The sequence below is a fragment of the Meleagris gallopavo genome, chromosome 8 (genome assembly GCF_905368555.1).
Source record: "Meleagris gallopavo chromosome 8, MGAL_WU_HG_1.1, whole genome shotgun sequence".
Lineage (NCBI taxonomy): Eukaryota > Metazoa > Chordata > Aves > Galliformes > Phasianidae > Meleagris > Meleagris gallopavo.
In genome coordinates this window covers 31,060,519-31,077,206 of record NC_139411.1, presented here as the reverse complement: position 1 = coordinate 31,077,206, position 16,688 = coordinate 31,060,519, and the positions used below count along the sequence as shown (strand labels likewise).

Sequence of the window (16,688 nt, the reverse complement as noted above, 5' to 3'; positions counted from 1 at the left end):
GGACTTTTGTTTTCTGATTTTTTTCATTCTTAGTCTGTTTTTATGTCTTAACTTATTCCTCTTTCTTACGTGCAAATGAAAGAATAACAAATGAGAAAATTAACATAATTTTACAGATATTTCGAAAAACTCCATCAAACAAATGATCAAAATATTTGAAATAGAATTAAAAGAATACATCCACAGTATCGCAACAGTTAGAACAATATCAGAGAGGGGAACTAAATTTTTCTATCCATCAGCTCTTTCACCATTCATCACTTTGAATTCATATCTCCAGCCCAAACCCCAGAACATATTTCTGGAAAGGCGCATTTCCAGCCTCTGGAAACTGTTGAAATATGATCCAGGATGCTATGTGCACTAAGTGACTGAGAATTGCCTTTGGAAAATTGGGAAAATGGGTCCCATGTCCTGATAATTAAGTGGTATTTGTCATACTCGTGCTTTTCCAGACAGAATTGGTTCTCTTTACCCCATAGTTCTTCAAAATGTCAGAGCAGAAATCATTTTTGTCACACTTGCTCTTTTTAGACATGCAGTATTTCAATTTCCTCTTGTTTTAAACTGGGCCAGCTCCTTCTCACTCAGCAAAGACAAAAATAGAGGCTGGCAACAGAAGGCTTTAAAAATGATACGTAGATGGCAGTGCCTATTTCTACATCCAAAGTAATCTGTGAGCACCCACTCTCGAAAACTTCTGTTTATCCATTAACTCGGTGTTTTCATTTCTTATAATTGTCTCATTTTTACTTGGCTATTCAAATCTATTCACTTCTTTGTCTGCAGGAAACATTCACTATTAGAAGTGTTACCTGAAATAAATGACTTTTACATCTTGTCGTTCTACCGAGCTGAGTGCCATCCCTGCTCTTTCTAACGGGTTCTGCATGGGAGGAGGTTAGCATGCTTATAGGGATCATCTAACCAGACCCATCTGCTTTATTAGGGAAGAATATTTGGATCTGTGCCTCAGGCTGGGCAGAAGAACTTGGGTTCAAAAAATATTTGTACGTGATCGAATGGACTTTTTACATGGCTTTCTCCATTCCCCTCACTGTGATGGAACCAGGAATTCAGAGCTCAGTTAATTGTGTATCACCTGAAATTCTCCACTTCATTGCCTAAGTATTTTACTTTTTTGAAAAATTAATGTCATTTCAAATCAGGGGATGCAACATTCCATTTATAGGTCTTTAAGGGACTAAAAGGCTCATGGTGAAGCAGACTGTTAAAGGCTTAAGTTATTTCCCTGTAATAGTAATTTTGGGTCTGTGATCCCTTTGGATTTGTGATACATTGATAATGTATTTATAAGGCTTTCCCCCCCCCCTTTTTTTTTTTCCTGGAAGATTTTCTACAGGTCCACTATCTTTGAGGATTTTAAAATGTTAATTATTGCTTTAACTGGCTTGCCATGGTAATGAAGGAATTAGGCAACCTTTCCAATAAGCCAATGCAGCCTTTTTAAAATAGCTAAGTTATTTCCAGGTCTGTCCTTTGGAAAGCAGAACTAATGAGGTACAACATGCTCAGTTTAGCCTTTTCACTGTAAAATGCTATTAGCCTAAAGGTTGTGGGGTAGAACCTGTAAACCTACTTCAATACTTTGCAATCAAAAGCTATTAATCAAAATACATTAATATTAAAGATGGTTAGTTGCTGTTTTAAACCCAAACCATCATTTGGCCACCAGCCACAAGCAGGGCTCGCATGAAATTACCAGAGCGACAGATCTGCTGGCATTTTATCTTTGCAGTCAAGACAGACAGAGCAGTGGCCTCTGTTTGAAAAACAATTTTGCATTCTTGTATCAAATTTTGAAGATCACAATAAACTGTATGAGCTGATTCTGTCATCTTTTATTGACACCAAAGAGGAGCTTATCTCCATAATATCCCAGCTGTGGAGTCACCGGTTGCTTTCTAAAGCTGCGAGCAAACACAGCATTTATTTTACTGCAACTAAAGTTCAGTGGCTCTCCTCAGTCCTGGAGCAGAGCATGCTCCAGCAAAAATACAAATGCAAATCAGAAAAAAATACAAATGCAAATCTAGTTGGCAAGCAACTGAGCTGATCAGTGTGGGCACTGCAGTGACAGGAGGTGCTGCTGACCTACAGGAGCTCACAGGGGCACCAGTGAAGTCAGAAGGCTCTGTAGGACTGATGATGAAGTTAAGCAAAATGAAAACATGGGGTGACAAAGGTGCTGACAGCCACGCAGGCTGGATGGCAAATCACTGAAAAGTTAGGCAAACAGCTTCTGGAGTTCTTTTGGGCAAGTTACAACATACACATGATTGAAATGCATGGATCAGAAAGCTACAGAGCAAGCGCTGATTTATCTTGTTGGGAGATCAGTGTCTACTAAAAAACATGGCATCTGTACCAGGCTAATTCCTTTAATTTCATCTTTTTTTTTTTTAATTATTTCATTGAGCTTATGTCATTTATGTGCACAGTGAATAGAAGATACTACTGTTGACTGATATCTTAGATTGCTTAAAAGACCTCTTCAAAATTGCATATTGATGAAAGAAGTTTTTAATGTGTTTTTAATGTATTTGTATTTTTTGAAAGCTGTAGCGGAAACGCAAAGTCACAGCCTAAAGCAGTGATTGAGCACCTGGTGGGAAGGCAAGACCAACCCAGGGCAGCTCAGGTGCACGCAATGCAGCTGAGTGACCAGAAGGCCTGAAGTCAGGAACCACCCCTTCCCAGCCCTCATTTAAGGGTTGGCAAGGGAAGCAAGGGATCTTGCTGGAGTTCTCTGCATACCTGAGGTCTTCAGAAGGTAGGCAGGTTTTTTCCTTTATTTTTGCACTGGTGGCTGTTGCATTTGAGCAAGTTCTCCTTTGCTGTATACTAGGACTCTGCTGTTACCACTTTCCACCACCTTACAGCTGGTGAGCCAGGTGGGTGTGATGGCAGTGTACTAATTAGGATAGATTATCTTAAAAAGATGATGCGTTGGTTGATCACCAGGACCCCTAGTACTCCAAAGGAGGAATTCCTGTGGGAAACCCTGGGATTTGTGGATTCTCTGTGGCTGAGTGCTGTATGGATTGTTGTCAATGGTTTATGGGCTGGTTCAACCTGGTTCCATCATGTTAAGTAGGGGGTCACTGCAACCTGTGTAAGGAGGTTGACAGTGTCCTTTGTTTTGCCCCTGGCATAAAATATGTGGATAAAACTCTAAAAAGCTATAATGCTTCAGTCACTATAACCTTGTCATCTCCCTTATTCTTTTTTCAATGCAGTAAATATTTTAAGTTAACTCGAAGAGTGAAATAAGAAGTGTTGGCTACTTCCTTCTGTGTTCGTGTCTGTCAGCATGCTCCATCTGGGTTACTGATAGTTAAGGAAAGCTTAATTAAAACATGTGCAGAGAGAGACTAAGCAAAGCAGGAGTCCAAGATCAGCAAGTCACTGATAGACCAATCTGGAAAGTACCCACTTCACATTAGTACTGGGCAGCTATAAGCAGTATGCAAAGAGTGATTCTGTTAGCTCTTACTGAAGGCTTCTCTTGACCGGTCTCAGAGGAGTTCCGTCCCATAACAGCAAAAGTGAATTTAATCCATATTCATACAGAATACTTCCATGTCTACTAGACAATACATTTGCCCCTTTAACATAATCTTCTGATAAAGGTTCAGAGGAACAGTGGGAAAAGAAGCAAATCAGCTCCTCAAGAAAATTTAAGATTTGTGGAAGAAGAAAGCGAGGAAAGAGACTCTGAAGTGATCAGTTATATCCTTTATATCATAATATTCTAGAACACCTTTAACTTTTCTTATATTAAATTCCACCTGGCAGTTGAGAGCCTAGCTACAAAATCCAATTACATGGCAGAAAAGGAGAAAGCGACGAAACTTTGTCTGTGTCCTTAATCACTATTTGATTTTTATCAACTCCAGGCATAATAAACATTGCCTGCAATTATCTCCCACGCAGAAAGATTATTTCCTTTTGTCATGAATACCTGTCATCCAGACCCAGGAGCACTGTGCTGTTATTACTCGGGGCTCAAGGAGCACCTGTGCTTTCTTGGCAAGCTCTGGAAGGAAAATGCTTTAGCAGTAGTCAGGTAAGAATTTCCTCTGCATTCATGAGTATCTCATTGATCTGGTAGCTGTAAAGAAAGAGAAATTAAAGGAGCTGCTGACTGATCCCTTTCCTCACCACTGAGTATCTTCCACTCTTCAACACAGCTTTGAGATGATATTTTCACAGAAAATGTTCACGTTTTGTTGGAGAGTTGAAGCCCCTGAGGATTTTGGCACAAAGCTCCAAAATATGTTTGCATTTTCCTGACAAAATGTGGTTCTCTCCTGTGTAAAAGGAAAAAGAAAAAAACCTAATTATTGCCATAATAATAAATAGCTAAAATTCAGTTCTCTTCAATGGTTTTTTTTTTTTTTTTTTTTTTCCCTCTGCCTCTGGGTGTGAGAGATGAGGGGGCTGCAGCCAGGAGGAGCCCTCCGTGCATGGAGACACAAGCAGCATCTTGCAGCCCTACTGAGGATGCTGGAGTGACCTTTTCTCTTCTACGTGAAAAACAGCATCCACAAAAACTGCCTAAATGCAGAGAAATTAAGGTTGTCTTAAAACATCCCCTGCAGTACTACAAGCAGTGTTGCTATTCTGGATTTCCAGCTATTACAGATTCTCCTCTCTGTACGTAATCCTCTCCCTTTTCTTGATACCATCTCTGGAAGGTCACAGAGGATTTTGCATTTGTTTACTCTAAACTTTCTTGCAAATTAGTGGAGAGAAATCGAACAGGACTAAAAACTCTGATACTTTACTTGTTGTTTTTTTTTTTTCCTCAGCAGACCTTTTTAGCATCTGATAATCTGTCTCTTCTTCAGTCTTATCTCAGGAGAAGGAAAAGGCATTACAACAATCTTTATTGGAGAGCACACCAAGAATAAGAAATTCAATCCAATTAGTATAAACAGTGTGGATTTTTTTCCTCAGAAAGCCTCTAACATACATTGGCAGGGCAGAGATTCAAGTGTCAGTGACACCCTTCAGACAAATGGCCCTTCCAAATGGCATTTCAGAGCTAGCGACTGACTCGTGTGCTCTGTCCCTCAGACCGGAGGATGCCTGCCCTCAGTTTTGCGTGCACCTTCCCAGCAAGGCATTTTGCCTGCAGGGCTGCAGTGACAGCCACCACGTGCTCTGGAGGGATGCAGCAGAGATAGACAATGCACACCACTATTTGGAAGCACCTCTTTTGAGCTCAAGTGCTCAATAGAAGTGATACTTGTGGGTGGACATGCTGTCTGGATTTCAAAGTAGCTCTGGCCAGAAATTAAGCTAAGGGAAAAGCTGGAGGTGAAAGAGGAATGTGTGCTTTATGATGTAGGAATAAGTCTGGCTTCTAGCACTGGAGGACCTACTGGCAAGACTAATTAAAGGCCTCATTTATGGTTTCAAGGAGGCCATTATAACACTCAAAACTCCCTGAAATGTCAGTGTTGTAGCCATGCCCTGCTCTTCTGGTCATAGAACTATATAATGGTTTGGGTTGAAGGACCTTTAAGATCATCTAGTTCCAACCCCCTGCTATAGGCAGAGATACCTCCCTCTAGACCAGGTTACTCGAAGCCCCATCCAGCTGGTCATGGCCTAGCATGTCCTCCTGGCTAAGCAGAAGCCAACAGCTCCTGCCAAAGCCAGCTTCTGGGCTGTCAGAAGGGCAAAGTACCTGTCCTGGGAGGAGGATATGGCACGTGCTTCAGGGAGGCCTGTTAGATAAGTACAACACGTGTTTTAGTACTTTTAACCTGCATGTCAGGTCAGAACGTGTTTGGTTACAGCTGTCTCCTTAGCAGATAATGAAATAAGGCACTGCTTTAAATTCTGTTTAATAATTCAAGAACTATGCATGTGATGTCATTCACAGTGTATATGCCAATACAGCGGCTTGAATACATGATGTTCCTCTTTGCCAACATTTGCTTATAGGTAAAGCTGTGGGTTACTCTTCAAATGCATGTTTGTATGTGAACTTGTAAGAATTCGCCTATCTTAGGACTGAGGAAGTGCTGCTGTGGCAAGTGAAGGCGATGACAAAGCAATGTTAAAGCAAACTTGTGCTTGTTATCAACAGTTTGCTTGGTGTAATAAACCAGCAGTGCAATTCCAGGGCAACCCCCTCCCTCAGCAGCAGGGACACCCAAACCACATGCTGTGAGGATTCCCAGTGCAGGATAAAAGCTCAGATCTATTGTCTGAGTCATGAATCATCTAAAATCAATATTTTTTAGTTTAAAGCATTGTTTGGTATCGCTTCTTTATAAGCCTCACAGGCGGAGGGCTGTGCTGCTGAATCTCTGCTTTAAAGTAACTTTTTCTGACATGACATGCATCACTGAAAATATGGGTTTGTAATGAAAGTGATGGCACAATGCTGTAGCGTTGCAAACGCAAACCTGCAGTGACAGTACCTCAGAGTTCTGCTCTGATTTCTACATGTTCGCTCTTCAGAAGTGATCTTCCTTAGTGAGATCCCGTGAGGGCTTAACCCATACCAGATCTGAGCAACAATTGTGTCTTTCGGGTATTAAATAAAACGGTCTCATCCATGGCAGCAAAGGGGATGAAGCAGTGAGTAAATCACCCCTTGAAGATGCTCTGATATGGATGGTGTCCCTGGTTATAGTAGCAGCAAACCTTCACTGTGTCTTCGTCTGTCACAGCTCAGAAGGGTGGTGACTTGGTGGTGATGCACTGGAACAGGTTGCCCGAGGAGGTTGTGGATGCCCCATCCCTGGAGGCATTCAAGGCCAGGCTGGATGTGGCTCTGGACAGCCTGGTCTGGTTGCTGGCAACCCTGCGCAAAGCAGGAGGGGTTGGAACCAGGTGATCTTTAAGGTCCTTTCCAACCCAGGCTGTTCTATGAAGCATAGAGGCTCTGTCTCCCAATTATCCACAGAGATTCTGCAACGGGAAAGGGAGGAAAAATAGCCTTTCCCCTTGGTTGCTGAGCTAAAAACAGACAAACTGCTTTTGCAGCTCCTGGTATTTGTATTCTTCTGCATCTTTTGATTCCTGATGGAAATAAAGCTGTTGCTTTCCTAAGCACAACGATAACCTTCATTTCTCAGATCTCTTAGTTGAGTAGACTAGATAGGCAGACAGACAGATATAATATCCAGCAATATTCCAGGATATTACCTTTATCCACTAAAGGATAGGATTGCTTGCTGTGAGACTTTATTAAATGCTATGTCAGATCATTTTCACCACGGGAAGCTGTATCACATAGCAGATGAAAAAAGTGCAGAGCCTGCAATAAATATTCAAAGAGGCAATACATTATCCAAACTGAGATTATAATCCTCTCAGAGATTCTGGGAGCACAGAGCTGTGTCTCATGTTATCAGTTTTTTTTGATTGCCCCATTGCGAGGTGCTCTGTTTTACACGTAGAAAGCCAAGGATGTGTTGTCTGCTAATGTGATTTTTCAGAATGGCAGAGAATGTATCATTTCAAAACCTCCTAAATGAGATCTATCACGTCAACAGCAAGACAAACTAAGAAAGCCATTTTGCTTGTCTGTGTGTTGAAGGAGCATGAATTGGTAAACTGTTTATGTGAGCACCTAGATCTACAGGGTACAGGTTTTGCAGAAGCATGAAAGCCAGACCTTACAGAAAGAGCAGTCTGCTCAGACTTCCAGCCCCATTAAGAAAATATGTTCTACCATCAGTTTGAGTCACTTAGGATCTACCCTGACTGCAGCTTTAGAAATGGCCCCATTGATCTGCCACTGGCTCTGCTGGAGGAAGATGCTTTACAATATAGCCATCATTAGCGAGTTCTCCTTCAGCCATTTACTCAGGTTCAAGTGTTTGGGCAGATTTTTTTTATTATTTATTTTTTAAACAATAACAATATCCTTAATCTCCTGGAGAAGTATTTCTTTGTACTTTGCTACATCTCCTTTCTATTCTGCTGCATCTGTTAGACTGGTGTGTTTTGTTTCCAGCACTAATTACTTCTTTGATATAACAAGATAAGAGGGACAAATGGAGCACGTTGTTTTCAAAAAGGATCTGAAAAACTATGGCTTCTGTGTTAGGTTTGGTTTTATTTTCTTTTTTTTCCCTTCTCGTAGGTGAGAAAGACACTACAAGAAAAATGACTTTTCTGACCAATACACAAACTGTTCAGGAACAAGTAATCCTCCAAAAAATATATATATTGAGCAATTCTGGTAAGATTAGGGAGGAAAGGCTTACTTGTGTGTCTCGCTGCTCTTGCAGCATGGGCCAGAGGTGTCGAGACACAAGTTTATCAGGGTTTGGATATTTTAGGTAGTCTTTCTTTAGCAATTCGTATTATTCCTTATTCATGTTACTTCTGTCTTCTGTTCATTCATTTTAGACTTCCATGCCTGTGACAGATGGAATTTAAGGCCCAATCCTAATGTTGGCAAAGTTAGTAGAAGACTTACTGAAAGACTAGTGGAAAGAATTTGAAGGGTTTTAATGAGGAAAATATTCCCAAGCGGGGGAAAAATAAATGGGTTCAGCTGCCTTCCTTTATTAGGAAAGGCGACTTAAGAGTACTTCTAGAACTGGGAGAGCAGGGATTAAGTTATGAAAGATACACACACAGCCATTCCATATGTTTATACCAAAAATGTGAAACAAGAAACCCAACCCAGCAAGACCATTCAAAGGCTGAAAAGCCACAATTGATGCCAACAATAAAAGAAACGTTAATATTTCAGGTTGATTTTGCTGTGTGGCGTTTTCTGTTGTGCTCTGATAGCTTATGGCATACCATCTATGCGATAATCAAGGCTTCTCGCTAAAGACAAAGCATAAACAGGTCTGGATAGAGCTAGGAGCCTGACACAGCACCAATGGATTCAAGGATGAGCATCTGGTGGCCTTTCATAGTAGTAGTTACCAAGAAATATATGATCCTGGTCAGCTAAAAGCAGATAAACCAGCACAAGGACTACTCAATTCTGCACAGAAATGCAAAAGTAGTTTGTTATGGAGTGGTCTGAGGTGTGTCTGACTGGGAACAGACCAACTACAGGGAAAGGAGTTTGGAAGCCATATAAGAGATCTGTTGACAGGTGATGGGTGGGGGCTCCACTAAGCTGTCAAATCTTGAAATATTAAGAGCATCTCTCGCTTCCCAGAGCCGTGGAGACATTTATCTGCACTGGACTTTGGCACCACAATTGTGTCTGCATCAGTACATATCAGAACTGAGAAGAAAGACAAGTGGCAACCAGTCCAAAATGCCAGCCTTTTCCAGCTTCCAACACATCTTTCCCAGCAAAATGTCCGCGAGCTTGAAGGGTTCTCTTCAATCAGTTTTTTTTTACTTGCTTGTAATTGAAAATCGTCAACAAGTGTCTGTGAAGATTTCCCCTGATCTTTTTGTTTTCCAGGAGAAAATTACAAGTACACGTCTCAGCTTGCATCTCTCTGCTCCTTGCTATCAGCAGAGTGCGCTGTACCTGCTCAAAATAATTATGACACTCTACCTTGTGCCTAGAGTAACTGAAACGCTCCTTCCCCTTCAAGCATACTTCCTCTTTCCTGCCTGTTTTCAGCCATGTGAAGCCACACTAAATGAAGACTAACCTGACTGCTCAGTGAGCTCACACAGTAGGATGCGATGGTTTCCTTCTCGCTAACTTTGCAATCCCAGTGACCGATTGTCACGATGCGACTGTTCAGCTGGTGGTGAGCTTTGATTTCTGCTCTTTTTGATGGACATGATTGTTGGCTGCTTGCGGCCCACAATGCCCTATGTGCCCTGTGTCTGAAGTAAGTAATTCGGGATAAGAAAGAAAGACCAACCTAAATTAGAAGGTAAGGATGAGACCCTTTCTAAAAGTTTGACTGCTTGCTGCCAAAAGAAAAGCCCATTATTTATGTCTTCTGATAAATGTGGCTTTGCAGAGTTGAGAACGGAAGTGGTTGTGTCCTCATGCATCTTCAACAGCTGAAATCATATTGTCATGTACTTCTGTAGTGCTCTAATTGTTACAACCTCAGTTTCTGTTTGTGTTTATGGATAATCTGCAGTTATTTCTTAAACAGAAGGAGCTGTATATTTGCGTGGCCCTTCTTGTTCTAGTCATGGATTTAAGTGCAATACAAAGATGGTTCTAGCTAAACATGTTCCAAGCTCTAGAGCTTTTAAGTTAGTTTAATTACAAATATGTATTTCATTCAGGTACTTATCTGAAATTTATTAGCCTCGAGATACTCTAGCTAGAGTAATACTCTAGAAGTAATCACGTAATATTTAAACTGTAGGCACAGACTGTTGTTAGAACTTAATACAAGTGGTATTTCAAAGAGAATCTGGATAAGGGCTGTTACACACCAAAGAGGTTTGTGCAATATAGGCATGCGAGGAACGTTTTCCAGTTCTGCAGAATAAAACAGGGTTAGAAAGGTGTGGCAAGGGGTTCAGAATGGGTCAGAAGCCCCTACTATCAACTCTAGTGTAATAAGAGCACAGAGGACAGACTGGTGTAAAATCTGTAGTTTTCTTATCAACAAGGCAGAGCAATTCATCTCCTTTTCATGAGTGCAGCCCTTCCTTGTGGCAACCATGACCTGTACAGAAGATACAAGTCAATGTTGCTCTCTGTTTTAATATGGTTTATCTCCTAGGTCTGAAGAGGAGAAAGCACAGTGAAATCAGCTTGGTGTCTGTGAACCATAACAAGCCCAAGGCAACAGCATTCAGACACATGGATTTGGGCATGCCCAAACCTTTTGCTTCTCTGCTTTTTTTTAAAAAAAAAAAAAAAGTCACAGCTTAATGTTCTGCCATATCCAGGCTCTTTTAAACTTTCCATTCTGCAAATCACTCAGCTTGCTGACTTTTCAACTTAGTAAAGAAAACATCATGCTTTTCCACGGGGTGGAAAAAGAGCTGGGAAAAAATGCTTATGCAAAACCTAATTTGCAGTGGGGAACAAGATCAGATTTATGAAAAAAAGAAAAAAAAAAAAAGTTCATATATGGTAACTTTTCCTGCTCTGTTGACAGGAAACTTTTAAAAAAAAAAAAAAAAAAAAGCTGCTGAATTACTCATGTCCCAAACTCCTGGCCTTCCTAATGATAGTGACACAGATACTGTGGGGGGCCTTGAGAAGGAGCTGGGATCCTTCTGCTGTTTAAAGAGCATATATCAGGAAAAACTTCTGTACAGAGAGGGCTGTTAAGCACTGGAATAGGCTTCCCAGGGAGGTGGTTGAGTCACCATCCCTGGATGTGTTCAAAAACGATTTGAATGTAGTGCTCAGGGATGTGATTTAGCTGTTAGGGTTAGGGTAGTATGGTTAGGTTGTGGTTGGACTTGATGATCTTTAAAGTCTTGTCCAACCTGAGCAATTCTATGATTCTATTTATTGAGCATTATGCAGCTGCGTTTTCCAGCCTCTTTGGTTAATGAGAGGATTTCTAATGACAGATCTCTGAGGTCTTTCAAACCTTGCTGTGCTGCTCTCCCATATGGAAAAGCACAATCAAATGCATTGAAAGCAATTAAGTTGGCTTTTAGAAATATAAGAAATCATTGGCAATTTAAAGCCTGGGAATTTTTCACATGGAAAAGAAGCAATGAGTTCTGTTTTTCCATAAACTCACTGAAATTTTGTAAGACCTTAAATATCACAGTGCTCTGGGAGAGTTCAGCTGCAATGTTCTGTTTAATTCTCAAAAAACCGACATGAAAATGGGAAATGAAAATGGAGTTGTTTTTGTTTTCATAACAGAACTCTGCAAACATCATTCTCTCTCCCCCTCAATTTTGTGGGACAAGTTTCACTTCTTCTAATAAAGTACATGAATTTCCACCAAACCCTATCAAGAAAATGATTTTGCAATGAGATGATATTGGTTGGTATCCTACACCTTGCCACATTTTATTAACTTGGCTTTTAGCAGATGGCTTTTAATGAATAATTACACAGTAATGAAGAAAATATCTTGCTCTTAAATAAAATTGTATGCAGCTTTACTAATCAATTTAGACACTGTATCTCATTTGCTTACGGTACATCTCCCGCTTGGAGTATAATTATCCAACTTTGTGTCTGCATTTAACTGTCTGAATTGAAAGAATTAAAAGTGGGTAGAAGTAACTAATTGTCAGCATACCCACCAGCTTCTATTGAAGGTTTCATCAGCATGGAGCTGATGAGCTCTGAATACTTCAGGCTTTTACAGATATTGAAGAATATTATTTGTGAATGTTTTCCTGTGTTGTGCATACATCGCTTTGTACGTAACCTGCACCATGCAGTAAAGATCTTTTGAAACATGCAGTTCTTCCCGAAGTATCACTGTCCTTTTTTGCTACAGCACTGCAGTGGATGGAAGGAAAAAACAGACTTTCAACTCTCTTCAAAGCATGGCGCACACTGCGGCATAGCACTGTGTATTCGTTAAGATGATGAGTCTGGTCCAGCTCCCCTTTGAGCCCAGGGAAAGCATTGCTGAGCCTTGATCTGTTCCCTGATGGGCTTCCTGAATTTGGGACAACTCACCACCAACTCTCCCTTTTCTTCTTCCAGCAAGAGCCTCTCAGTCCACTCATAATTCCTCTGCTCCTTCGCTTGGGTCTCCCATAGCACTTTCAATCATTTCTCATCCTCGTACACATTCCTATTCCTGGCTGAGCTTTCAACTTGTAAATCAGAACCAGCAAATCCCAGCAATACTGTAATTTACCACAGAGCTCTCCACCAAGTAGAGTCGCAAATTAGCCATTACTAATGGCATCTAGCCGGTTTGATGCTGACGAAGCAACAGCAAACAGCAAGATCCAGCAGTGGTGTGATCACCTGCAAGCAATGCTGATTTTGTGGAGCTCTCCAGAATGATGGCATTTCACAGTCCTTGCGTGGCTTTTTGTCTCCGCTTCTGTCACTGACGATTTTCCATTCTTCTCAGATTTTTCCCTTTCTTTTAAATGAGCTCCTATAAAGAACCCTGTTTTGCTTGGGTTTGCGTGCAGGGGGAAGCCTCTTATTTAAAAGCAGACACCCTGGGGCACTGCCTGGTGTCATTTTATTTTATTTTTTCTTTATTTTGCTTATCGAGGCTTCTATACTCTGAAAGATTGTTATGTGAAAGCTTTTAGATCCAGCACAACTCATCTTAACCACCCTTAGGGTCTGGTGTTTTGTGTATACTCTCCAGGTATTCATCATAGGAGCAAACTGCAGAAGAATTTAGAGCTAAAAACTAGGTCATTTCAGTGAAGTATGCAAAAATTTTAGGCTGATGAGTGCGATTTCAGTGCCTAATTTCTTCTAATACTTGAGGTGGTTTGGGAGGACTGAAGGTTGACGGCTCTTCTTTTAAAAGCGTTATTGTGGGTGATCCGATGGACAATTAGAATAAAAGTGTTATCTGCTTGGAGTTGTTTTTTTTTCAGTTTATATGAAAATAACAAAGAAAAAGAGCATGCACTGCTGCTGTCCTAAGGTGTGTTGCTGATATTCTACCTTACATCAAAGAACACTTTTAAAAGGCCATTTAGCACATCTGATAAGTTAAGCTGAATGAAAGTCTATGCTAAGAAACCCAGCCAACACCAATCATGTGTACAAACAGCCATAAACCTGCTCCTGCTTATAACACGCATTAGAAAAAAAACATGCTTCCACACTCAGAAGAGCAATTGCCTCTTGTTGACATAAATCATGAGAAAATCTGGTGAAGCTTACAGTATAGGTATGAAACAGAACTGAGATCGGCGTCTTCATAACAGGGCGTTGCCAAAAGGTGGTGTTAGGAAAACTCTGCCTTGCATGCAGTATTTCATGCTCTGCTATAATACAATAAAGCAGAGCAAAGGACAAATGTTTTGTGCCATCAAATTAGATAACTGGCACAATCAAAATGCATGCATGTAGTATAAATATATGACGTGCTGAGTAGGAATGCCTTTTTTTTTTTTTTTTTTTTTTTTTAACTCACTAGTTTCTACCTGTGGCTGAAAACGCGCTCAGGACGAGGTAGGGGGAAACCTGGACAGAAAGGCAGAGACCCAGATTGATCCAGACAGGTTCCAGAACAGAAACTGGAAGAATGAATGGTAATTGCAAGTGGTAAATCCCTGCTCCAGCTGCCCTTTAGGTGACAAGTCACTGCAGGGAGGAGATCTAACTACTGGCGGCGTTTGGCCCCTGGGGAGCAACTTGTGGAAACTGGAAAATGTCAACCGGCGCTATGGATCTATTAACCCTGCTGTGGGTGGGGGGGCTGCTAATCGCTGATGGAAAGCAGGGAACCTCTTAGCTAAAGATTTTGAAGGTTTGCTGAAGGTCCTTCTGTCATACCCAGAGCCTTCCCTCTGTGATGTGACCCTGCTGGCATGGGGCAGATCCAGCCCCCGGCCTGGCTCACACCTGAGCTCTGCATTTGGCTGCTAGTACTGGAAAAGCCCTTTCTGAGAGTGTGGGAATAGGCATGTTTCACTCAGTGCATCAGCCCCCAGGTGCGCTCAGCCCAAGCTCAGTGCTTCATTAGCGATAACCCAGCTAGAGCTAAGCACCGTTATCCTTGCCCATCCCTGGGTACCACCCTTGGCGCACTGTCCTGCACACTTTATGGCAAAGCACCCAACATCTGCAAGTCTGCAGTGGGAAGAGCTCTGAAAAAGTCAAGGGAATGGAGCAGAAAGTTTGGAGGAGTGCATTAGTCAGCTCCAAGGTAGGCTGCATTGCTTTAAATCCAGGGCGGAAACTTCAGCACAAGGCTGATTTTGTTCCCAAGCTGCTCTTATTTGCAAACATTTTACACAAGCAGGCTACTATTTTAAAGTTTTCCATAATAACTTCATCATACATGCTACGGAAGAGTGAGATGGCCCAAAGATGCAGTGAATCATTTCATCTTAGCAGCAAGCGTTGCGAAGTCTGTAAAACAATGTGGAATATTACAACGCTGCTGTCTATCGTGGGCTTGATCCAGGACGAGATCTTTTGGGAAATCATGCTAACAGTGAGGTAGCTGCCGAGTTAGATGAAAGGCTTACTGCTGGCTGCCGTGAAGAGCTCAGGGAATCAGACGCAAATCCTGCTGAAATGGATTTGGTGTGTCTTAAGCCCCAGCACAATTCCCAGCGTAGGTAAAGAGAGTGATGATAGATTTCTACACTTGAGACGTGCCTGCAGATTGAGGTTGGTGTCACTGCAGTTCCACTGAGAAACCCCACCGCAATGAGCTCTGCGGGCATCGCTGCTGATGCTGATAATCCACTGATGGTCCGCAGCTTCACATCATGCAGAGAGAACACTTCTGGATGGAAAAGACGTTGGATAGCACCATCTCTCTTTGATTCACTCAGCCCATTAGCTGGGGAGATTAATATCACAAAGATTATGAAGGAGGGCCTCTCCTGGGGCTGCTGGCAGTGGTGTGGGGCATGTGGGAGGGCAGCAGAGCCCCACGAGGTATAGAATGGAGACAGCCACGAGGGCTTGCAATAGCACAGGGACTTCATTTTGGGCACCGGCTTTGCTGCCATGGTTGGAAATTACCGATGAAAAAAATAAAACCGGTGATCTTTTGCAAGGAGCAGGCTCTCGCTGAGTTACCAAGGAAATGCCAACACCCTGGGAATCAGTGTGGCAGCGAGACTTCGCAGTGTGACACTCACGGTCCCTTTCGACAGCAGCTGCTGATGTGCAGGGAAGAAAATAGCAGCAGCCTTGGCACCTCGCTGCCATGCCCTGCCCTCCCAGCCTCGCTGGCTGCTCAGGGAGGCCGCAGAGATGCAGGGCTATTTCCATTTCTTTGAGCAGCTATCGAATGAGTCGGGTTTACCGTGCTGAGAAAGACCATAAATAAAACCGAGAAGAAACTGAAACCAACCGAAGTGGGAATACAACCCATGCAAAAGCACACATATGTTTTGTAATTCCATTGCAGTGTTGAAGTTTATGGCAGCGTGGCAATGCTGTCAGATCTTTAAGAATACGCTATGCCAGCTGTTTCAGGACCATATCCCGGCATTATTATTTAATAAGCTCCTCCAGCCTGAGTACGCAGAAATAAATAAACCACTAGGTTAAGTGCAAAAACAATTGCACTAAAAGGATGTGCTCTACTTGCTCTGCTCAGGTATCGCTAGTAATAGAAGTATCCTAAAATGACTCAGACTGTAGCGGAAGGGCTGAACGCCTGAGTGCACAGCACAGAGGAAAATACAGTCCTACAGACACTGAAATCATGTCCCTTCACATTACCTTGGATAAGTAAGCAAATGCACCCGGGTACGTCCAGCCCAAGCAGCAGGGTTGTAATGGTATCTCTGCTCCTGTTTGTCTGGCTGTATTTGGGAAGGCAGGGTCCCCTAGGAAAAATAACCTCTGCACACAACAGGCACAATATTTATTCGTCAGAAAATGTGTGTTTAACAAGCTCTGCTGGCTGCCCTCTGCTCTGGCAGCTTCAGGAAAACCTCTCTATGCCTTGTGCTCTGCTTCCCCAGCGGTCTGGGGATGCCATCCGCTCCTTCGCCTCTGCTGGCTGTTTTCCACTTATTTGCTTACTCTTTTCCATCCCAGTTGGCTCTGCATAGCCTGGAGGGAGTGAACTAGATTCTCTTTCTGGGGCATCATCAAAGGAAATGTTTACCGAATTGCAGGCAGTCGCATCTATGTAAATCTG

The 16,688-nt window shown here is 42.1% G+C and overlaps 1 protein-coding gene across 21 annotated transcripts in view; it reads right to left on the bottom strand.

The window, feature by feature from the left end:
• Positions 1-16,688, bottom strand: part of GPR26 (G protein-coupled receptor 26) — a 64,123-nt gene that overhangs the window by 25,683 nt on the left and 21,752 nt on the right. For 19 of the 21 annotated variants that reach the window (XM_085229947.1, XM_085229946.1, XM_085229944.1 and 16 more), the window contains 2 exons: positions 7,192-7,303; positions 3,986-4,334 (listed from right to left, as the gene is read on the bottom strand). The gene's annotated coding sequence lies outside the window, so the exon portion shown is untranslated. The other 2 variants (XM_085229931.1, XM_003208219.5) reach the window with 2 other exon arrangements.